We start from the raw sequence: 25320 nt of genomic DNA, 5'->3' as shown, positions 1-25320 counted from the left end.
AGGCCACTTTAGCTAACCTGCAAAGGGTATTGCAACAACAGGCTGAGAGAGGTTGGGATATTTTTACGTAAATTTTAAAGAATTGGATATTTTTTAGGCTAAAACAAATTAAGCATGTATATCACTACTGAATTAAAACCACTGGTATTTTTGGCACTCACTAGTTGCTTTGTAGCTGTATAGATTTCTCTGCGATTAAGAATAGATAGTAAAAGGAATTATGAATAATACATGTAGCCTACATTCTCCTACTATTATCAAGCAGCAGAAATTAATAAATTCATAAACTCAGCAGGAGTTTATAACGAAATTAATACTGCCACTAGTAAGCTCTTCATCAAACAGTGCAACCCAAATATCTGCTGGTCTATAAAATAATTCTGAGTCCTCTAACAGCTGAGAAGAAGCTCTTAAATGAAATCCTCCGTTACTAGGAGAATAATAAACTTCACACTTCACAGAGCCTGCTTCGACCATTAAATGTTCACTACCAACAAAACTCATATTTTCAGAGCTGACAAAGGAAATATAAAACACTTTCTTTCATTTTATGTCTGCCATGTCAAATTCTTAACAGACCATTCCCCAGAAGGTCAAACTTCCAGTGTAACGAGAATTAAAAGCTGGGTAGTGTTTTTTAGCCATTTTCTCCCTAAATGTCATACCCAAGATTTAAACTCCCTGCAAAACTCTTTGATTACTTAATATATCTTGAGAATACTGAGCAATTTAAGTATAGCTTTTCTTCATATAAAACCTTCCCAAAACTAAACAGGTAGATCCTTTTTGTTACTTCTCAGTTTATGAAAAATAATGAAACATCTGTATCAAACATCTCTTAGTTTAGAAAGTTTCTTATTGGGAGAAAACCATCTCCCAGTTACATCTGACTGATGTTACTTTTCTAATCTATCTGCAGCTGGTAGCTAATGAGGCTTCAGGCATGGATGAAAAATACATGTGCAAAGGAGTAAAGCTAACAGAAAGTACAAAAACTAGCACTGCCACTATCCAATTTGAGGGAAAGAGCAACATCTACAGAATAATACAATATGTCATGTATAAGTCAAGATTCTTAAGTTTATTTTGAGGATGAGTCTATGTCTATCTAAACAACTCTTTCTAAACAAACCCAGAAGTGATTTATCTTCCTCATACTTCTTCTTTTTTTTTTTTTTTTTTTTTTTTTAATATAGTTCTAAGACATGTTTTTGAAAGCAACTTTATGTTCTGGGTGACCTTTCTTGCCATCTCTTTATCTAGCTACAGAAATTCACTTCCATGCATGAGCTCCAAGATGTCCAAAACCCCAAACTGATGAATTTTTAAAAGCATACCCAGACTGCAAGCACTCAGAAATGCTTTTCTAGCCCCATAACAGGAATACTATAAGCTTTGGTTTCCTTAACACCAATGTTCAATGGGCAAAGAAGCCACATCTGCCTCTGAGCATGCCAATGTGACAGTTATCCTTAAATCCAAAGTTTTCAGTGATATCAGCTGGACATTGGAAGCGTTGTAAAATAAAAATGGAGTTGTTCTATGGCTTAAAGATTAATGTTACAATACCTGGAAATCAACCTTAAAAGTAAGTACTATTAAATTCTCAGAACTTTAGAATTCCCCAGATCTTTCTTCAGGTACATTAATCCCTTTCAAGAGCAAATACTAAGCATTGATTTCCAGTAGTAAAAGTGGATGATCAGTATTCATTTTATGGTTAAAATTGACATAATGTGTATATTCTAACCTTTTATTCTAGTCTATTTCTATATGTGCTGTTCTCAAGTAGAAATTGCACAGTACCAAAATAATTTAGAAACCTTGCTAATGAATAAATGGCTTCTAAATTTCAAAGTATATACCAGAGAAAATGAAGCTAACCTACTCAGACCCAAAATGGTACAGCAAATGAATATAAATAACCTCAACAGATATATTAAGGTATGGCAGACTGGCATTTTGATATAAAAAACAGCATTAGTAAGTACAAGCACATACAGAAAGCATTATTGCTGGAAATTGAGCTGAAGTCTGATAAGATTAGCTAAAATATGTGAGGTGAAGATAGAGGAATAACTATGAATTTGTTTCTCAGTTTTCAGCTCAATGGGCTATATTTTACATTGGATGCTGCATAGGATACAGACTGTACTCTAAACCGTTGGTTAAGTTATGTATTAAAATTGAACACACAGCGTCTAAACTTCAACATGGGAAATATATTTGAGTTCTATATGTTTGAACGGAATGACAGATAGATCTGCTTCAAGTGGTATAAATTAGAGAAGAGTGAGCTGGAAAAGGAAAAAGAAAAAAGTGCCTAGTGCTAGAAAATTCAAGAAATCTGAAATTAACTAGGAGCTCCTAGGAGACTGACTTCACCAATACCCTTTTATCATTAATTTACTTCAGACATGAACATGTATTTATATTATCCATACATACAGTGGTTTGGAACCAGAATAAAGCCCCAGTTCTAAAACAGTATCACCAAGGGGTTTAAAATACAGAAAAGAAAATCTTAACTGGTTACTATATGCCATCTGATTATGCATGCAGTGTAGATGTTATTTCTTATTCTGGTTTTTATTTTAACTGGTTTAACTTAACCAGGCTCTTATTCTGCTTGACATTCTTTGTCTCCTTCTCTCTTTTAATCTGGTTGATACCAAACTCTGGACTAAACAACACTAAATTAGTCTCTCGCATATGCTGACATAAAGCAAAAGCAGAAAGATGATAAATAAATTTATATATACATCAAAACTCATGGGACAGAGGATGAATGAAAATATGCTCTGAATCTAGAGACATTTTTGAGGTGAACATTTTTATATTCATATTTAGATTTTTAACAACATAATTTTTCTGTTTCAGAAAAATACTCATTCTTGCTGATAATGTTTTCCATTTTCCAGGATAAGCAACATATGAATATGGACACCAAACATTTTACAGTCATCTCTACCTTTTTACTCTAATTAATCTACCTTCTACTCTAATTACTCCTGTCTGACCGTTTAAAAGTATTGGAGAATCCGGTAGTTATATCCCATAGCTTAGTTTGTTTCAGGACTAACAAAACCCCCATTTAGTATGAAATTGTTTCTAGTGATCAAGCTTCCATTGCTTGATCTCTGGTGGTGAAATGAAATAATGTGTTTCTACCTTACATCTAGTAAAGTAGGTGAAAGGCAGGCACTGCTTGCTATATGTGATATTCCAGGCAAGCCTGCCTCTTATGTGCTGGCAGCGCCTGATACCTATTTGCCAGCACCAAACCAGGCAAACACTCCTCCTGCTTCCAGCACAGTTACAAATAGAAACATTACAAGATATATCCCACACTGATTCCTGAAGAGCTCCAGTAGGTCAGCCTGGGATTTTCCTTTTGACACAGAGTTTGGTCAAGCAAACTTTGTATCGATCTCACAAGTACTGCTGTTAAACCCCAAGGTCTCTGGTTAATCTAATGCAAGAGTCCAGATAAATCTGATGTTATTTTATTCTCTAGATAATTAATTCTATGAAGAGACAAGTCTATAAGATTAATCCAGAATTATCTGTCAGAGTAGACACACAAAGTACAGAAAAACTGTGAGTGAACTAAACGGCACACAGGAACTAATAAGAAGAATTGTTACTTAGTAGTTTGCTGTTAACATTTCTTTATCTTGCTATTTCAGTGTTATGCTTCATCCTGCCGGTCACGTTACCATTCCACAAAGTGTGACGGATCTTATAATTTAGTTCTATATTTTTTGGAAATACACTTCAGCATTAAAGCTATATTGCATTACCCTTCCCAGCAGCTAGAGCCATATCCATATGACTGCATGATCTGAAATTAGCAACATACTCCCTAATTTTCTGCAGCAAAAAGATTTGAGAATAAAAATATGTTTTCTCCAGTGAATTAGCATACAATCGCTTCCAAGGTGAAACATGTAACAGCCACAAATCACAAATCAACAGCAGAAAGAAAGAGGCTGAGTTCTTTTCCAAGAATCTACTTCCATATAGCATACAGGCCTAGAGAAAGGACATTGTCGTATCTTTATGTAAATCACATCAGTATTCATCACTCCAGTAATGCAGGATCCTTATCAAGTGGTTATCTCAACTGTTAATAACCTCAGTACACCACAATGACCCACTGGCTGTAATTAACTCCTGTAATGATGTAGAGAGAGGACCAGCAGGGTAATGAGTATGTTTATGTGTGGAAGGAAAGGGGAGCTAATGGGATGGACAGAGCTGTGTAAAGCTGCCTGAAGGTGAAAGTTTCCCTTATAGCACTGAGCTGATGGATAGTCTCTAGCATGCTTATAAAAAAATTAGAGCTCTTCAGGAGCACATAACTTCATTACACATTAGCATATGATAATTGACTTAAACCACAAGTTATGTGATACTGCTCTTCATTGTTTTTCAGGGGTTTTGATTAACTTAGATATGAAAAGAGAAAACTCTAAGGTGGGTGGGTGAGGCCATTTGACAAATAGAAATCACCACAGAATATATACATTCTCTGAATTTTCATGCTCTTTTTTCATCATACAGTAGAGGCAGTTCCTCTCAGGATTCACACTCCTGGTTTTCATGTCTGCTAGGAGAGAGCTCCACAGGGATCTGGAGCCATTTTCAGTGCTAGCCATGTCTGCCACAAACCCCACTTCAAGTGAACTATCTCTGGAACAGTAATGCTTGATTCTGGGCTACTACAGGGACTTATTATTGTCTTATAGTATTTTGTATAATTTGCTTTTGCACTGAGGATTTTTTAATAGGCTGAAAATAAAAGCCAACTTGCTCCACGAACGTGGTAACTGAAAAGGAAATACATCTTGTCAAAACGTTAACAGATGGTCAAAATAGGATGCTCAAATAAATGGAGAAAAAAATGCAGTGAAAAAATGCAAACTGGTCTGGTTTACAATCTTAAAACGTTTACATGTATAGGCAGAAAGCAAGTCATGGAAGTCTTGAAAAAGACTAGTGTTAAATGCTACATGATTATAGCTCTGCTAGAGAAGAAACTGCTACCTTCCTTTAACACTAGCGACTAAATACAACCATGGCATTTTGCTTTTCAAGAAATTCTTTGTGCGTCCAGACAGCAAGATTCTGGATGCAAACTGTCACCCTGTAGTGTCTAGTACTATGATTACACATAACTCTGCAAACCCTGTGACATAAAATAATAGGTACTCCTAAGCAATTTCAAAGCACGGATGATGCTGTGACTTATTTCCATTCATAACAAAGAGTGAATCAACCAAGCTGCCAAGTGTAATAGGTTTCTTGAGAAGAGATTGCTAAAAGCTGAGCACACACGTAATGCTAAATGTGAAAGATTTATGTCTGTTTTTCCTCATGCTGACCCCTGCAATATGTCACCAGGCTGCAAAACAAGAGACTACTAGGAACACAACTAAAATATGCCTACTGGCCAAATGGGAAGAGTTATTTCACTTGGCTGCAACGGTGCCTAACAGGCATTGCTGATGTTCTTAGCTAGAATTACTGGAGAAAAAGACTATCAGCAGTGGAGGTGCTGGCTAGAAAAGGTTACATCTCTGCCAGAGATCCTTGGAGGGATTGTCATTGAGCTACATCTGAAAGTAAAGGAGGAAAACCCACTGAATTATTCTCATTTGAATATTCAGCTGTGCACTACATACAGAGTTAATCCATTACTGAGGACATGACAATTAAACCAGGGACAGAGAAGCTCTTAGTCATGGAGTCAGTAGCATGCTCACTGAGGAGTAACCATGAAATTACAGCAAGTTTGACTCTGCTTTAGTTTAAGTTATAGTTCCAGTTAGCCATAAGGAGCCAAACAGCTTATCCAAGTAGTGCCTATTTCCCATCCCCATTTCACATCTTCCTTTGCCTTCTACACTCTGCTCCCACCATTACCTCTCTTTGGCTCTTTTGCAGTGGACTTTCCCAGGGCTACTGAGGTCTTTAAACAGTGTGAAGCAGCCATTAACACAACAAAATTAACTATTCCTTTTACCTTTGTTATTTTTATGAAAATGGCTCTTCAAATGTTGTTGGGAAGCAATGTTGTTTTCACAGACCACACCAGCATTTTATAATTACTCATTAACTATTTAAAGACAGAAAAGTCCCTCATGGATGCTTAGCTGAATTAAATCCAAAACACTTAAAAAAACAAGTAAATTTGGGATTGTTCTAGGTCTTCAAAGGTATTAGCAAATGATTCTTTAGGCTTTTTATTAAAAAAAAAAACAAAACCAACTGAAACAACACCACACACAACAGCTTATTAGCTGATGTCTTCATAGGCCTTTTGGACTGAATGAATAGAATATATTCTGTGTTGTGACTATTTGGTTCACAGGGCTGATCCCATGGAAAAGCAGACTGTCTCCTGCTTTCATGCTGATACTGTAACTGTTTTGTTGTTGTTCCCTCTGAAAAGTCCCTGACTTTCTAATAACTTGCCATTCGCTTGTTCTTCCTCTAATAATTTGTCTTTTTCTTGTTCCTTAGGACATTATAACTGATTAATTGCTTTAGTATTTGCAATGGTTTTAAAAGCCACTTCTGAAACTCAATACTACTACTGTAAGAAAATTTTAAATGTAATGTTAGTAGCATAAATTGGAGACAGTATTAATGACAATGAGAAAATAGACTAAGGAGCAAAAAAGTATACAGATCATGCTTGCCCTGAAACATCTGTAATGATCGTTTTATCGAGAGATCTGTGTTCATGGTAAAGGGAGGCAATACATAACGGAAGTGTTTCTTAGGACAGAAAGGGAACATGTTATATATGAAAACTGCTACTCTAGAGAAGCTTGGTAGTATTTTCACATAGAATATTTAGGATATTATTGAGGAAAAAAAATAGTTCGGTTCTGTTACTATCAACTGATCTGTCTGATTTCAAACTAATAATTTCTAAAAGTGTTCAAATCACAGCAAAATTCTATTAGCAGTTTATAACATGTGCCTGTTATATTTTGTTTTCTTACATTTAATTACATATAATAGTCAGATATTGTATGGATAGTGATAACTACTGGAAAGGACATTAGACAAACCATATCGTTAGCGGATCTTATACCCAGCTCTGCTGTTTCACTGTGTAACTCAGATTTCTGCCTTTAAAATGCAAATAACAATATTTATTCCACCTAAGAAAACTACCTGAAAGGAAAACATGCAAGAAAAATCTTTTTAAAGCCAAACTTCTGTGCATCATTCTGTTGTGTTTTTTCCTCTGTCCTTCTTCTATTGACCACATAATGGAAAGCAAAGGCTACTTCTCTGACATCCCCAAAGGCTTTTAAATATTTAAAGCAGTATCCAGACCTTTTCTGAGCCAAAACTAAGTCCCAAAGCACTTCAGATGCACCCATTCCTCTTTCTATGCACAAACATTTATATATGGCTCATACACTTTTCTCTCTTTAAAGCAATTCTTTTTTTCCTACAAAGCACTTTCAGATGTACTCATCTGTAAAAATCGCTGCACTGTAAGACTCCTAAAAACTTAATCTCCTAGGATTTCTGTTCACAGACTTCTCTAGAGACTAAGTTCATCCACACAATCGATACAGCTCCAAAGAACTTCAAAATGTAAAATCATAGTTTTAAAGGTTTGCTGCCTCTTCTCAACGCCACATTTTAACATAATTCTATTTTCCCCTTTGGCTGGTATTAACAGATGTTATGGGTGGATAAATCCTCTGTTGATGGCTGAGCCTTGTAATGGCTGAGCCTTGTAATGGCTGAGCCATTACACATTTTCCTCCCTCTGAAAAGCACTTCTTAGCTACTTTTCTAAGTCAACAAGGTTTATAACATCATATTGCCTCTGTGTGTCTCTATTAGATGTCCCCTTATGAACCTCTTAGCTGTTTTCAATTCAGTTTAGTCCTGAAGTTAGTAACTTCCTCATGATTTATTAAAACAGGTAGTCAGGTGGAGGAAAGGAAATGCTAATATTCGCTTTTCAAAGGCTGAAACTCAAGAGCACTCCTTCCTAAGCACTAGAGGATCTGCACTGAAAATAGGTATGAGTAACCGATACAGTTTGAATAGAATCTTTAGTTCTATTAGACACCAGAGAATGTGACTTTAAAATACAAAGGCTGAGTCACATAGGCATTGAAAAACAGGTTTCATTTCACAGAACAGCTTGTTTTTTGAAAAAGAGTGTGAAAAATAAAAGAAGATTTTCCTTAAATGAGGTTGAAACAGTGTTTGTGCTTCTCCAAGGAAGTGTGTCATTCAATCAATCTGTGTTGTACAATACATTGAAATGAAACAGTGCTTGCATCATTCTAGTGAGTCAAGCTCCAGCAGAAACTCAGTTCAGCATGGAAGCAATACTGAAATGAAGCAACACAGCCACACAGAAAAGTGAAAATGAAGGAGCCACCGGGAACATGCATCAATAAAGTTCTGACACTTTACAGACATTAAAAACAGTGGTAGGTCAGCTCTCCCTGAAATTAAAAATAAATAGAGGAACACCAAGCACCTCCAGGACCTCCTGGAGGTGCCTTTATGTTTGCAACATTTCCATCCTACGCCTTCTACGAATAATTGCTAAACATTTCCACACCCTTCAGTGAAAGGCTGCAAGTCTGCAAGTTTAAATTCTTAAGCAAAGTGCAAAAAAACTCAGCAAAATTGAAACAAATTCTTCAGGTTTAAATGTGTCATTTTACAACAAGCTGACAGACTGAAAATTACAATCCTACAGAAGAGAGCAGCGTCAGCCCAGCAGTCTGCTTTCCAAAAATTTCAGCACTGGAGCAACCTGTCACTTCTAGCATCTCAAGCTGCATTTTTTAACTGCCTTCTGAAATGTAGCGATGAGGAAGAAAGAAATGGTTAGAAAAGAATACAAAGCCTGAAAGGCCAGAGAGTACTACATGGAGTATCTTTGATTATTTGCGTTAGAATTGAAACACATGTGAAGGACTAGATACAGCAATGCTTCTAATTACTTATTGTTCAAAAATGAGCAAAACAGGAAATTACTGGAATAACTGAAGCACCTGACTTTGCAGTATTCTATAATAGAGGTAGAGTAGCAATCTTTGGGAAATCTACTTTTCAAAACAAAATAATCTCTATAATTTTCTTAGTGATGCATTCTCATATTGATAGTGACAAGCACTCCAGTATGCCACTGGCTTTCCTAGTAAAGAGCACTGCTTCAATGTGCAGTTTTGATCTTTGTGGCCTTTGCCATCTATCTGAAAATTCATCCAAGTGCAATTAGTTAGAAGACAACAGAATTTGTATAGTTTCTTACTAACCACAACTTCTACTTCAGAACATGTGCTACGCATTAGGCCACTGCAGCAAGAAGTTACCCACATGTATTCTCCCACTAGCATGATTTTGTGCATTATGTGTTATCAGAAGAGGTATGAAATTGAGATTAAGAGATTGATAATATTTCATTTATTTTAGCCTCTCATTCTCTGTAAGAATTTTGTGAATAAGAAGCTCTTAAGGTGAGCTATAGGAAGCAGAAGCACGGGAAGAGAGAAAGGAGAAAAAATTAAAAGCTCCATCCTGTTGTGTCTGACTTAACACTCTGGGATGCTACCAGAGCGAAAAGAATAGCAAAAACAGTGAAAAGAACAGGAAAAAAACTGCGAAGCATCATTTTCTACAAATAAGCACTGGGATTCTTGCAGTCATCTGAGCATGTGGCTAAGATTCTTGTTCACAAAATCTGTTATTTAGAAATAGAAAAAAAAGAAGTATCGAGATTGAAGTAGAAATTGCTATTTTATAGTAACAAAGCCCACGGTACATCCCAGTGTGTTCTAGCCTGAAATGTCAAACATACTTACAACTGACTATTACTCTTAGTTTCTATCACGTGAATAATTTCCTTGGCTTATAAAAAGTTACTTGAATAAGAAATAAGTATGGCATCAACCATTTAACTAGTGTTGACATATTTTTAAATCAACAGGTTATATTTTTTGATTTATGCTTTGAAGAGATAGATAAGCACTAGTTCTGTAAAAAATCTAAATACACATTATAAATAACACCATAACATTTCATTCCCTATGGACTTTCTTGAAACATTTTCCAGAAAATTTAGGACACCAGAAAATTATCCAAGAATGTTGTTTTTTCAGATGGGTTAAGGTAACACAACGCATTTCAGTAAATATAAGATTTTGCAGGAATTCTCTAACTCAGATCATCACCTTGAGTTCAAAGAGCATTTTATAAGGTGTGAGTACACTATCCAGCAAAACAACTATGCATATCTGGGGAGATACACCACATTGTACTTGCTTGCTGACATTTTCAAAATTGGATTGACAGCAAAATCCACGCTGTGGGGTGATTGTCTCTGTGGTGCAATGAGAAGCATCCTGCCTTTGTACTTCATGAAGAGTGAACATACTCAGTGGGACATGAGGTGAGAAATAGCTAAACACCAACCAAAGGCTGAAACACAGATACTCTGCTGTTGGTGATGGCACATGTTGGATGAGATGAGCCTTGAATCAAGGGAGCTGGAAACTGCTTGTCAGGTATGACGACAGGAGAATAACTACAGGATAGAAGAAATAGAGGGGACCTACTTTAGAAAGAAAAAAGATCTTTCACCATCCAGAAGTATTACAGAAAAAGGGCAGAAGAGACAGATTTATACATCATGCTTCAAGAATGGTGTTATTTATCTAGGGCCCAAGCTTGCCTGTAGGGAAGCTGGATCCTGCTTACATGCAGAAACCTCTTCTTTTACACAGATGATGTTCTGTAATCTGACCCCATTTTCCCTTCCTCTCCACAGAAGTAATCAAAATAAGAATGACAGAAAAATAAGGAAAGGTTTGTGTGCTAAGAAGATTGAGCTGATCCAATGAAAACCTTGTAAGACTGACATAAGCAATAGACCTGTTATTAGAAAAGGACAAACTATGAAACAGTGCAACAACTGTACTAAATTATTAGGGGGGTTTGTATAAAAAATAAATGCTTAAACTGACTTCTGTTAGTGGCATAGAATAGAAGAAAGGGAAGTATTTTGATTACTATAAAGAGAGTATGCTGGTAGCACCTAAGAAGAAGCTTTTAATTTTACCTAGGTAGCAGCTAAATCCAAGTCTCTTAAAACATGACTGGAAATTGCTTGATGAGCAATGAAATCTGGTGACCCATTTACCTAGTTAAGTCTCCACTGAAGCCACTCAGTAGGACAGAAGATGGTGCGGTATTTTACTGCCAAACCTGAACAAATAACTTCAATACTTGTGAGCAAGCCTGGATTTTTGTTATCCGGTTTACTCATGTTACTTGTATAGTCTTTTCTGCATGTCTATACTGATACTGATAACCTTGCACACTCTTCAAAATCCCCCATCCTTTTGCTTTTTGGCTGCTCTGGCCAAATTTCTTCAATGTCTCCTTGCAACAGCAGGATTACCAGATTTAATAGGCTAAAGATGTTGCTTTGCTTAGTGACTCCTCGAGGGTTATATTCCCAGTAAGAAATGCACACATGGAAAAATTGGGTACAAAATGTAAATAGTGAGAAATTTGGAATTGCTGCACATTGTCTTTTGAACTGAAAAGAAAAATAATCTGTGTGGGAGAAATCCCTTGAGAATTCGCATGTTTTTTGTTTTTATCATGTGATTCCCATCCACTACCCCTTTTTTATGTGGACTACACTGTATCTTCCATAAATAAGCTTATTATCTTTGCTTTAATATTGTAAGGTTGTAGTATGCTTTAGAAGATGCAGTAAGAAAATATTTTCATAATGTTCCATTGCTTACCTAAAAAGGATCTTGCCAGATATTTATTGATTCTTGCTTCAGTTTTATGCTCACTATTCTGCCCTGCTACCTTTGATTGAAAACATCTTATGTCCCTTTTCCATACTCATATTCATTTATCTTTCGTCTTCCATTTTATTAGAATATGTGTGCGTATCAGTTAAACTTGTAAATGGTTTATATGCTTATGCCTGAAGGCATTCTAGGATGTTGCTCATATATACAATATTGAAAACAATCTCAAGCAATGATGATAGCATACACATAGATGTGTATTTCAGTGGGAACACAGGCAAGCAAAGAGACATGTACACACAGAGACAAAATGAAGAGATTTAACATCTCCTTTTTAAAAACAGCTACAGAGGCTTCACTGATTCTAGGAGGGGAAAGAAGGGCTGAGCTGGGGTTTTCCTGCTGCCTCCATGTGCTTGCTGAGTTGCTCTGGGGATGCCCTGGGGCTGGGCAAACTGATTAGCACACACCTATGTACTAACAGAGTTACCACTGCAGAATTACAACTGAGGAGACATTTTGTGCAAATGTGGAAGCAGCTGAAAAGAATTATTTTCTGCGTGTACTAGTAACCTAAAAACGAAGGCAGTGAACAAACCAGAAGATGGAAACACTGTCAGAAGTGTTTTCTTGGATTCTGCTCCCCAGCCCCTTGTATAATTGAGACTATAGGCATGGTGTTAATGTCCTTTCATTAGTTAAATCTGTAGCAGTACATCCTGCATTTTAAAGATCACTTACTTGCCTAGGTCACAAGAAGTATGGAATTTCCCTGTTTATTACAATATGGCGACCTAGAAAAGACCCACATCTACTTACTCTGTTCAGAAACCCTTAAACATATATGTAAGATAGAAGGGTACTTGTTGATTTTTTTAGAAACAGTACTGTAAATCCTCATTCCATAAAAAAACATTTACCAGATTCATAAATAATGAATAAATTATATATTCATAAATAAAACATCTTAGCCTTTCTCAAAAATAATTATTCATCTCTCATTCCTTTACACAATTCCCACAAATAAGCAAATAAAGGAGTGACATGATCTTCAAATGAATGCCTAGTTGTCACGAGATTTTCTAAGAAACAGCGTACCTCTCTTACGCACCAAGGTGTAACACTGCTACTGTTATGGCGGACAAGCATTCATAGATGGCCCCACACAAAGAGTTGTGATCAATGGCTCAATGTCCGGCTGGAGACCAGTAACTAGTGGTGACCCTCAGGGATCGGTGTTGGGACCGGTCTTGTTCAACATCTTAATCGCTGACACGGACAGTGGGATTGAGTGCACCCTCATCAAGTTTGCCAATGGCACCAAACTGTGTGGTCCGGTTGATATGCTGGAGGGAAGGGATGCCATCCAGAGGGACCTTGACACGCTTCTGAGGTGGGCTGGTACCAACCTTATGAAGTTCAACCATGACAAGTGCAAGGTCCTACACCTGGGTCGGAGCAATCCCGGGCACAGCTACAGACTGGGCAAAGAAGAGATTCAGAGCAGCCCTGCAGAGAAGGACTTGGGGGTGCTGGTCGATGAGAAAATGAACATGAGCCGGCAGTGTGCGCCCGCAGCCCAGCTCTGGACAAGTCCAGAGGAGGGCCACGAGGATGATCAGGGAACTGGAGCACCTCCCGTATGAAGACAGGCTGAGGAAGTTGGGGCTGTTCAGCCTGGAGAAGAGAAGGCTGCGTGGAGACCTCATAGCGGCCTTCCAGTATCTGAAGGGGGCCTATAGGGATGCTGGGGAGGGACTCTTCGTCAGGGGCTGTAGTGACAGGACAAGGGGTAACGAGTTAGCAAAGTTAGCAAAGTCCATATTTGCTCTGAAGAAGTAGCATATTGGTGTTAATACAAGCAAGAATGATAGCATCTGTTACTATAGATAGTAAATTGTTCAGGATATATTAGTATTGATGGCTTGGCTTTGTGAGCGAAGATTTGGGAAGGGCTTTACCCACGCTTACTACAAGCATGATGAGCAAGGGCATGTGGGATATTCAAATCTGGTTGGAAAAAAGGCTGCTTAGGCAATCAGGAAATGTCCGATCAGGACTGTCATTTCCTGAGCAATCTCGAGTGACCCATGTGCTGGTCTGCCCACATGCAAGGTTGGATCTGCAGTTTCCCAAGCACCTTGTCACCTGCCGTTTCGACCCTGGTCTGTCCATACAGACAAGTGAGGGGAAGCCCTTCCAGCCTGCGCAGTGGATTTTTTAGGTGAGTCACAGCTTGCACAGAACTGGCCTCACCCTTTACACCTGAGGTTTATCTGCCACGGCCTAGCGAGCTTGGATGGTGATAGCAAAGTCCTCAGGTCATAGGTTTTATAAGAGTGTCCTTCTCTTAGATGGAAGACCTTACAAGGCTAGATGAGCTCCATCTGCCCAGGTTTGAAGATAGGAGTTTTCCTTCTCCTATGAGGAAACCCTGTCTTCACTAACGAAGATTCAGGAAGGGCTTTAACCCATGAACAAGACTGTCATCTCCTGAGTCAATCTTGAGCAACAGATGATGCAATAGCACAACATCAAGCATCCAGGCGGGATTCTGACTTAGAGGCTTTCAGTCATAAGCCTGCAGATGGTAGCCTCACGCCAGTGGCTCCTCAGCCAAGCGCATGCACCAGGGGTCTGAACCTGCGGTTCCTCTCGTACAAAGCAGGATTACTATTGCAACAACACATCATCAGTAGGGTAAAACTAACCTGTCTCACGACAGTCTAATCCCAGCTCATGTTCCCTATTAGTGGGTGAACGGTCCAGCGTCTGGTAAATTCTGCTTCACAATGATCATAGAATCATAGAATCATAGAATAATTAGGGTTAGAAAGGACCTCAAGATATCTAGTTCCAACCCCCCTGCCATGGACAGGGACACCTCACACTAAACCATCCCCCACAAGGCTTCATCCAACCTGGCCTTGAACACCGCCAGTCCGAACAGTCTTGGGCCCCCCTGCCCTCCAGGGCTATATCCCATGGAACCTTACTAAGCAGGCTCCTGAAGAGGCCAAAGTCTGCTCTTTTGAAGTCCAGGGCAGTGAGGTTCCTGCACGTTCTTCTCACTCTCCTGGGGATCTCAAATTTGACCATCGCGTGATTACTGCATCCAAGGCTGCCCTGGAGTACCACATTCTCAACGAGCCCTTCCCTGTTGGTGAGCACAAGGTCAAGCATGGCACCTCTCCTTGTCGGCTCCTCTATTACTTGCAGAAGGAAGTTGTCTTCCACACAATTGAGGAACCTCCTGGATTGCTTGTGCCGGGCAGTGCCATCGTTCCAACAGGTGTCAGGGTGGTTGAAGTTCCCCATGAGAACAAGGGCCTGTGAGCATGAGGCTTTTCCTATCTGTCTACAGAGTGCTTCATCCACAGGTTCTCCTTGATCAGGCGGCCTGTAACAGATCCCCAAAGTAATGTCTCCCATGGCTGTTTTCCCTTTAACCCTGACCCACAAACTCTCTGTAAACTGCTCACCTGTTCCCAGACAATTATTTCAGCAGACTACAACACACAAATGAGAAAACAGTGATTACCAGTTCATAACTTAGCAAAATCTGACCGAGATTTCATCTGTTATAAAAAAAACAAGAGCCCTCTGCCTTCAAATATGGGTGGCTGAGGCTTATCCAAGAAATGTCATGAGGAATCCTGTTACAATGATCTACCATCTAGTACCACGTCCCATAGAAAGGGACACAGGTCCATACTTCTTCACCCTTTCTAAATATAGAGTTTCAATTTCAATGTTCTTGAAAGCAAATCTAAGCTTCATGTTTTTAAACCTATTTCACATTTTCCTAGCCTCTCTGTAACTGGTTTGTTACATTTTCTCTTCTTTTTTTACGAGGGAAACATATTAATCTTCCCCCTTTCTCTTTTTCTCAAGGAAAAGGCTCCACTTACTCATTAATTTTATAAAAAATTAATTTCCTGTGCCAAGAAATTCATCTTGCAAACATACTATAGACATTTCTGTACAATCACAGAGCTGCAAAACCAACCAACTAGAGAAAAATCATTTTGCATCATCAAATATTGATTACGTTAATGAAAATTTTGTCAAACAGACATATGATGGCATGAGATTAACTGCCACGTATGTTTTTACTAGGCATTTTTCCTTTGTAATTAAAAATTATTTTATATGTCAAAGAAAATTACAGGAAGCAATAAAGTGGAATTAAATTAATTTTACATTACAGTTGAAAATGCAAATGATTCTCTTTTAATATAAGTGATAGTCTTTTCCCAGGACCATCCTTGTTAATTCAGAAGCAAAATGGAGTTAGTATTTTACAGGGAATTCTAACAGACCAATTATTAGTGTTGTTTATTAAGACAGTGGCTTTAGTGCTAGACAAAAAACTGAGTCTCTTCTGTGTTTCAGAAAATCTTTCTTATATTCTATATATGTGCTTACATCAAGAGGATTTTAGAAACATCCAGAACAATCAGGCACAAAACTGCATAGCCGAATAATAAGAATACTATTGTAATAATGAGAACTGTGCTTAAACAAATTTTTCCCCTCTTTCTCAAAAGATACCACTCTTTGAAGAAACTATGAGTTACACACTGAATAAAAAGATAAATTCACAGTGTAAGATTCCAAGCAAAGAAAAAGATTAGGCCCTAACAGCTAGGAGGGAACTATCTACCAGGTACATGTGCAAACCGAAGGGCTTTGAGCAGCCGAGGGTACGTAGAGAAATGCACTTTTCATGGTCTAGTTTTAGGCATATTCCTGTGGGAAATCGTAGCTTTCTACAACATTTTCAAATACTTGTTTGGCAACATATGGTTTGTGAGCATTCAGAAGAAAAGAGTATGACCTGTAAATAAATGTCATTTTAAGAAGGACCATGTGTGCAATTAGGAGATTCCCAAAAGAGCTAAGTGGGGTTTAAAAGCTACTCCAATGCCTTTGGGCTAGACAGCTTGGCACGGATTGAACCATAAGGAGATAATCTTGATTAACAATGCCTCAAAGACAGACAGAAAGTGCTGGTGCTGCACAGCGGAACGGCTGCAAGGCCTACTGGCCAAAGCCCAGCAGGAGAGTAAGTGACACTCGTTTTTTAGGTGTGACAAGTATTTCTACCAGAAACTCTCTTGTGGGATTATGTATAAAGACTTCAGTACTTGCTGCCCTCAGTAAGATTCCTAGTGCCACTAGCAGATTACTCTGGGGACTGCATGGTCTATAAAAGACTTCATAACAACTTCCGGGGTTCAGGAGACTCCTGGTACCCATGCAATTCTCCCCACCATTCCCACGTCCAAAGCACAATACCATTACTTGGGCTACTGGATGATGAAAAAGAGAGGGAGAGAAAGAACATTTACAGTTATTTTCCATAGAAATACAATGATACTAGTTAAAGAACAATAAAATACTTCATAACTTACTCTAATTCAAGGTAATTCACTGGTTTACTATTTTTTATTGCAAGCCAGAAAATACTCCAAATGTTGTAATGACTTGTTTCTATTCAACATAGCCTCTTACTTCTTTGCTGTAAGATTCAAATACCTCCCAGCTGTAAGATTCAAATACCTCCCAGGAGTGCTTTCACACCTATGACTAACACTTCCATCTTATTCCTAAATTGAGAGAAAAAGTGCGGATACAGACCAGATCTCAGTTTCACTGTTTTCCATGGTATCTTTGCCTCCTCCCATGGTTGCCTCCTCAAGGAAAAGCCTTAACCTCATCCTCCATCAGGATGGGACATGTGGCACTGTTTGCTGTGTACTGTACCCCTTCCTCCCATGTAATATCTAACCTGGTTTTCAGAATGAATTTGCAGTCCATGGGAAGAGGTCTGCAAGCTATTTATCCTGATATTTCAGCATACTCAGGTATGCTGTGTACTCGCTGTATACTGTATATATACAGTATAACCTGTAACATTTCAGTCTCCGTTTCTATTCATTTTTCCCTGTGCAGCAAAATTGCCCTATGACTAGCAATTACTCCTTACAGCCAATTATTTCTGCGATGGCTATTTGCACACTGAAACCAGATTAATTTACTTTTTTACAAAGTATATCAGAGAGGCATCAGTATTCTAGTCAACACTGACTCAGGCTGGCCCTGAATCAGTGGCCAGACATGACAGCTCCATTCACTGCAATAAACTTACTTTTAACTATTATTATATCCCTCTTTTTTAATTTCTTCACATATCTCAGTGAATACTTATACCCAGGAAAATGAGATTCATACTTTCAGAAAGGCTTATTTCACTCCAAAACAGACTGTGAACCATCACTGGAGACAGACATTTCTTCTGATACCCTGATTCAGTAATCAAATTTACCCAAATGAGAGCTGAAATAAACACTTTCTGCCTTTTCCTCTAGATGCCAGTCAGCAGATGACAGATTGTATTCTGCTGTTGTATGGGCAGTTACTTGCCTGCTTTTGAAAAAAATCTCCTTTTTTGAGTGTATCAGGGTAGCACTACAGCATATGTGTAATTTGAAAGCTATTCTCCTCTCTCCTTAATTGAGGTTTAAGCATATGACTCCAATTAACTCTCACTGAAGCATTTTCTGATCTTCTTTACAGAAATATTTACAAATAAAAAACCTACTTATTGTTCTTCTAGAGCATGTTGAAATCTTACCTTTTATTACCACTTCTTTATTAAATTAATCAAATATTTCGTGGAGTTATACTGCAAATTCTAAGGACCCTCCTCAACTTTAGACAAAGGTAAGAAGCAATCACCACATAAGTTTTTACATAAATCAAATTTAAAACACCCCCCCCCCAAATTCTCAATGAATTTTCCCAAGGAGGATTTCTCTATTTCCCCAACAATATGGTGTTGATTTTTCCACAACTCAGAAAGGAACTATGCCCTAGATTAATTTGGCTAGTCTGTATTGAATAAACTTGTTTGTACTTGCTACAGCGCTTCATTATCAGCATTTTCTAGACAAAGAACTACCACTTCTGTTTCATCTTGCAGCTTCAGTGCATAAAGCCATTCCCCTAACACCATCCCCTACAACCACATAGTGCTCCCTGAAAGCTCATCTCCTACCTTCTTGCAGCTGCTGGAGCTATCACTGAGTCACTGACAAATTGTATCATGGTAAACTGAGTTTATATCATATTTAATTCTGGACTAATTTCTTTTGAAGCAAATATTTCTCATATCTTGATAAAGCATGCTTTCTGCAGAGCAGAACTCCTATATTGAAGTGTGAATTAAATGTATCAGAAAGCAGTGAACTTCTCCAGAATACCATATTTAAAACACATAGCCTGATGTTACTTTTACTCTAGCAAAAATTCATACTCTGTGCTACAACAATTGCCCATTTTACACAAAGTAAGCCCATTATAGTACATCAGGAACACAGTTTCTAGTGTAGTAAGAAATATGCATTGTTCTGAACAGAAACCCTCATCAAAATGTGATAAAACTGCTCAATGCCTTTATTCGCCTTTGATAATTACAAAGTCTTAGGCCTTAAACAGAGTCCCACTCCTCAGCATGTGAAAATGGTTTTAGAAGGAAAACTACAGTTGAATGGCTCTTAGCATTAAAAAAATGTTAGTGATCATCTTGAGTCAAATAAAATGCAGGAAGATGGGTATATGCATGCAAAGCAGTCATCTGCTTGAACGGTAAGGGGAAACAGTACCTTCTTATGGCTTAGGTGAGGCATCATGGCTTAGAAAATGGGTGAGGCTTTACAGAATTTGCCTAACTCATAGGACTGCCCTCTAAACTAGAATCCTGGTTTGCAAATTTGGGATTACTTCATACAGCCTTCTGACACTGGAGGAGGGTGGGGAGAACCATGTATGTTAACAAAGGAGATTTTAACATGCAGTTAAGAACCCTCCTGAAATCGGACTACTGGTGTTCAAATCCCCAACACAAAATATTCGAAGTAAGTGAATTTAATGTTGCACAAATTTTTGTAGGTATCTTTTCCATGCAGACAAGGATCACAGAAGCTTTATCTCAGAACTAAAATTTCACTTCTTATGAAAAGACAACTTCCATTGAAAAACACGCAAAAAAATTCAGCAAGGTCTCACAACTACAGCTGGATATTACATGTGATCTAAGTTAAGGTCATGAGGCTTTGAGAGGAACCCAAGCTGACCGAAATGTGATTTGAAAACAGAATTATAAAATGTAAAACCAGAGTTGTTTCCAGAGCGCTGACAGACAGGGACAGATGACTGTGCTTTATTTCTGGTACTCTCTACTAGCTCCTAACTTACTGTCATAGTGTGCTAAGAAAAATTATACATTTGACATTACTGAGCTGCCTGACAGGCAGGTCACTACAGAATTTATTCCTCAGACATTCAGGAGTGAGTGAGGCATATTTGCCAGTGGAGACACCTCTACTTCTCTTTGCTAAGACCATTAATGTGAAGGGTTAGTGTCCTGATACATTGCAATGATACTACATCAGTTTTAAAAGTTAAATCAAATGCCACAAAACATTACATCAGCTGAAATGACATGTCCTGCTCATGCCTGAAAAAGTGTCTTACTCTGTAAAGCATGGCTCTACTGAGAAGTTACTTTATAAAACTGGTATCAGTTTCTACATGACATTGGGATGACTGAGTTGCTTCATATTTTCTCAAGTTACAGATAACTCCTTTTCCCTCAATTTCCACCTTCATTTTAGCTGACAAGCAAGAAACTTTCTTCTGAAAGCTGAGACTTGGGCAGAGACCTGCCCAGCCCTGACATCACCACCAGCTGGTAGTAACGTGGGGCTGAACAGCAGCAACTTAACAGGAATTTAGAGACATAGGTGTAAAGATCAACTATAGCTTAGTGAGGCTGTATCTCTAGTCTTCCTTTGCAATCAGAGAAGTGGCTCACTTCTCTATTGGTTTGACGCTGATTCAACCCTTTGAATTCTGATGAGTTGCATTGATTTTCACAGATCTGAGATTTGAGGAGGACATCATTAATTAAACTAAAGGCTTCTGCTCTGAGTCATCACTCCACAGATTACTCCTTTTCTTTTGTCGGGTTTAGTGCAGTTATTTTCAATATGGTTGGTTACTTATACAGTAGGGTTTTACTTTTTCTTTCTAAAGTATATACTTTGGTTTAATATGGTTGGTATTTATACTGTTGGATTTAATACTATTTTTTAAAATAAAGCTGGTCTTTGTACAAATAGTTTCTAATGCATTTTTTTCATTTTTAGTTTTTAGAAGGCTGGGGTTTTTAGACCATTGGGGGTTTGTATTTTTAATACAGTTGCCTTTTTAAACAGTAGAGGTTTTTAACAAGTTTGGGGCTTTAGATGGTTGGGTTTTAGACAGTTTGTTCTTCTGATACTGGTTTGGGGGTTTTTTTAACTTTTTCATATATACAGCTGTGTTTTCTTCTACTCTTTTTTAATGCAAGTAGTTTTTTTATCACTTGGTTCTTAATATGTCTGGGTTTTCATACTTTTTTTAACATGGTTGAAGCTTCAATTGCAGCAACAACCGCTGAAAGAGTCCATTTCTATAGTGTGCATTTTGATAGCAAATGCCATGAGCTCCTCTAAAATCTATTCCCCTCATTTAGAAAGATAAAAATGAATTAATTAGGTAACATAACAGCTATGGTTATCTGCTGGGATAAAGTAATTTCCATAATACAGACATTTCAATAAACAAATTTACACCCACAGAGGCACATCCAAAGTAACAGATGTATTTCAAAAGACTGTGCTATTATCGAGAATACAGTGACTGGAAAAACATCAATATGGTCAGCAGCGGCATTATTAAATTCTTTCAATGTCAGCGCTAAGGTGAGAGACCAGCTCTGTGTAATTCCCATACAGTAGGCTCCCATTTTCCTTCTCTTTGCCTTTGGTGAGGGACTGCAGGCTACCTGGTTCAAAACCAGCCCACTACTCATGCTCAGAAATGGGCAGTCTTCTTTAATCTTGAAAGTGTATTTTGACCCACCTCGTATCAATGGTGGCTACTTTATGGCCAAACTCAGGCAATTTAAACCTAGTTAGTATTTCAGCCTTCAAAATTTAATAAGATACATAATGAGAGTACTCTGACCTTTCCATTTAAACTGTTCTTCTCCAAAGCTCACATGCATAACTCAAAACTTCTTGTCAAAATCACAGACTACCTTCTAATTAAAAGTTGGGATAATATAGGGATTAATTCATTTGGAACAAAAAAAGAAATGTTACATTTGCAGTAGAGCTTATTAATAATTTAAAGGGGAAAAAATATCATGCATTCTGTTCATGGGTAGTGAGAAGAGGAGAGATTTTTAAAATGTAGATTTTTGATTACTGAATTAAATGATCTAGAACTGAAAACTCATGTTTAAAGAACAAGAAACTTTGTTTTAAAATACAACCCTCATTTTAAATTATTTGCACATCTGAGACCCCCTGAAAGCTGTTGCTATACACCTAATTAATGAGCCATATATATCTGAACATCTGTATTTCACTCTTCATTTATTTTCTTGCTCATCCACTTGGAGAAAAAACATTCGAAAACATTTAAATGAATATCCATTCAGTGGATAAAATAGCAGTTGTCTGGTAAAGGATCATTTATTCTATGTATGGTTTGCAGCTGAATGACCTTCTGACAACACCTACTTTCTGTCCTCTACACCATCAGCTCATGAATATAGTATGTTGTACATTCTAAGGTATGTAAAATTCAATTCAACTGCCTCAGAGTGGAACACCATTGACTTTGTTAACATGCTACACTAGAAGATGCTCTGGATAAACTCAAACTAAATATTGCTCATAGCTGGCTACTGCAAACTATACATCAGGTGAAAAAACTTATAATTCATTGCCCTCATTGCGATTAAATAGGAGATAACATCAGGCTCGCTCTTCTCTACCATTCTAGACCACAGACTCTTTAAGAAAGATATATATGTTTAACTATAAGGCACATAGCAACTTTGCGTTAGGCTTTGTTTTGGTTTGGTTTTCCCTCTGAGTGCAGTCACTGCACCTTTTTCATAGTTACTGAGTACAGAGACAACTGTTTGCAGTCCTGGTGGAGATAGATCCTGCCACAGTCACATTGCCATCCTCAGCAGGAGCCTCTTAGTGACCTGCCTTATTGACATTTTGACATTTCAAATGCAATAAACAATGATTTGTGGTAAATATCTCACAGAAGTATTAGAAATGTTTACAAATAATAAAATTAGCCATGATAGTATCAGACAGGAGAAAAAAATGGATTTACGTATATTAAACACAAGTTTAATACTCGTAGTGCCCAAAACAAAATTGAGGGAAGGAATTTAACAAAATGAGTCATACTTTACAAGCATGTAATCCTGAGCTCTATGTTTAACAGTGTGTATGACAGTCTGACTATCATAAACTTGATGCCATACATGAATGTACTTAAGGACCATTAAAGCAAACATCAAAACATGCTATTTCAGCTTGACTTGGTTAAATTTTCATACTTACTAAATTCAGTAGGCACACGCATATTTTACACATTTCAATGAAAGCCTGGCACTTCTCATTTAATTTCTTCTGAGCCTACAGTAATGAAATGAGTCTACTGCCAGAATTTTTCAGTCACTGAGTGACTGAATTGTAGTACCATAAAAGTTTGGAAAATATCTACCAAGAGAATTTACTCAGTTATCTAACAGCTAACAGGAAATAAACACAGGAATCAAACGGCTTCCTGCAAGGAGCAATCCAAGGGATAGTATTTCTGCTGGAAAAACAAAATGCTTCTGAACACTAGAGAAAGGGTTGAATACATTGGACATTGACTCAAAGTATGTTGTTTCACTGCATCCCAGGTTGTCAGCTGTTTACTCTATATTCCCTGCTGAGAGGCATTACACACATGTCAGCTTAGGTGAGTCAAGGATTTCAATCCTTGTCTACAAACCAAAGTACTCCATCCATTTTGAAATATTTACTCATACAAATTTATATTGCAAGTTTCAGTTTGCTCAGTGAAGAGACACAAGTTAAAGAAAAGTCAGTAATTTTCAACCCAGAAGATGACTCCAAAAAATACTCAGTACAAAATGCAATCTTATATTCCTCTTCCACCCATGTTACTTCTAAATGTTTCATTCAATGAACACCAGTAAAAAACATGAAAAAGTAATCATATTGTAAAAAATTCATTATTGAGGCTTTCCTAAGCATGTGTTCAAGAGACACGAAGGCTTTCATCAAAATACAAGCATTAAAAACCTAAGCTTAGGGACACGATTTAACACACTGACCTAAACAGACTTAATCCATCTCAGTTCTGTCTGCACTGCAGCAACACGTTAAATAACCGAGCCATGTACCACTGTGGATACACTTCTGCAAATATCAAGTTGACTAGTTTGAAATTAATTAAAAAATAATGTTACATTCTAGTCCCCTTATGGGGTAATTTAAATTATTACATATTTTGAGCTTAAAAGGTCAGAGAGTGAGCATACAGTGATATGACAGTCCTATTACTGCATGTCTGTCTGATCTGAGCATCTTCTAGGGTATGTGTAGAAAAACATAATTGCTTGACATGTTCGAAAATAGCGTTATGGCAGAACTGCTGACTTTATGAAAATAAATGTTTCATAGGAAAGTATTAACAGGAATGCTGTTGTTATTTTTACAGTAACAAAACCCACAAAAATAAATATGTTCTGGTTGAAATGTTTTGTTTCAGCTTTACAATTCTGATAATAAGTTGTAAGTATATTACTTGAGTTGGTACAATAAAATTCAAGACAACCATGCAATAAGAATTCCTCCAATGGCTATATTCATATTTTTGAAGGTAGCTATTTTCATTCTCATTTAATGTGAAATTTTTGTTCTCTGTCTTTCACCAAGTGAAAAAAAAAGGGGTAAAATGTATGCAGTTTAAGTTATGATCAGGTCTAGAAAGAGTAAGTTCCCACTTAGATCCTTTACAGTCAGTTTATATGTTATTAGGCAGCACAGAAGTAATTCAACCAGAAATTTACTGTGATATACTAACTGGTGCAATTTTTATGTATAAATAACAATAAAAATAAATAAGTATAAATAAGTACAAAATCAATATAAAAATAAACATAAATATGAAAAATTATTATGTATAACAATAAAAATAATTATTATACTTAAGAAAATAATAATTACATGTATTAATTATATACAATATATGTATATGTGCATATATAATGATAATAATTACAAGAATACATAATAAAATAAATTTTTACATAAAAAACATTATGCATAATAAGATGTAATATACATATTCATATATATAAATAAGAATAAATAAATAGCAGTTTGTACAAATAAACATGTAAAAAATTGTAAGGTACACAGACAGGTATTGACAAGTTCTTATTTTAGTTAAGTCAGTTGACCTGGGACCAAACCTCTGTCCAGTCCCTCACTTGTAACACATGGAAATCCTTTAGCGAAGGTGAGGAATTTTGTCTAACTTATTTACCTAA

This window comes from Lathamus discolor, chromosome 10 (genome assembly GCF_037157495.1).
Source record: "Lathamus discolor isolate bLatDis1 chromosome 10, bLatDis1.hap1, whole genome shotgun sequence".
In the NCBI taxonomy this organism is placed as follows: Eukaryota; Metazoa; Chordata; class Aves; order Psittaciformes; family Psittacidae; genus Lathamus; species Lathamus discolor.
Note: the sequence above shows the minus strand (reverse complement) of the source record.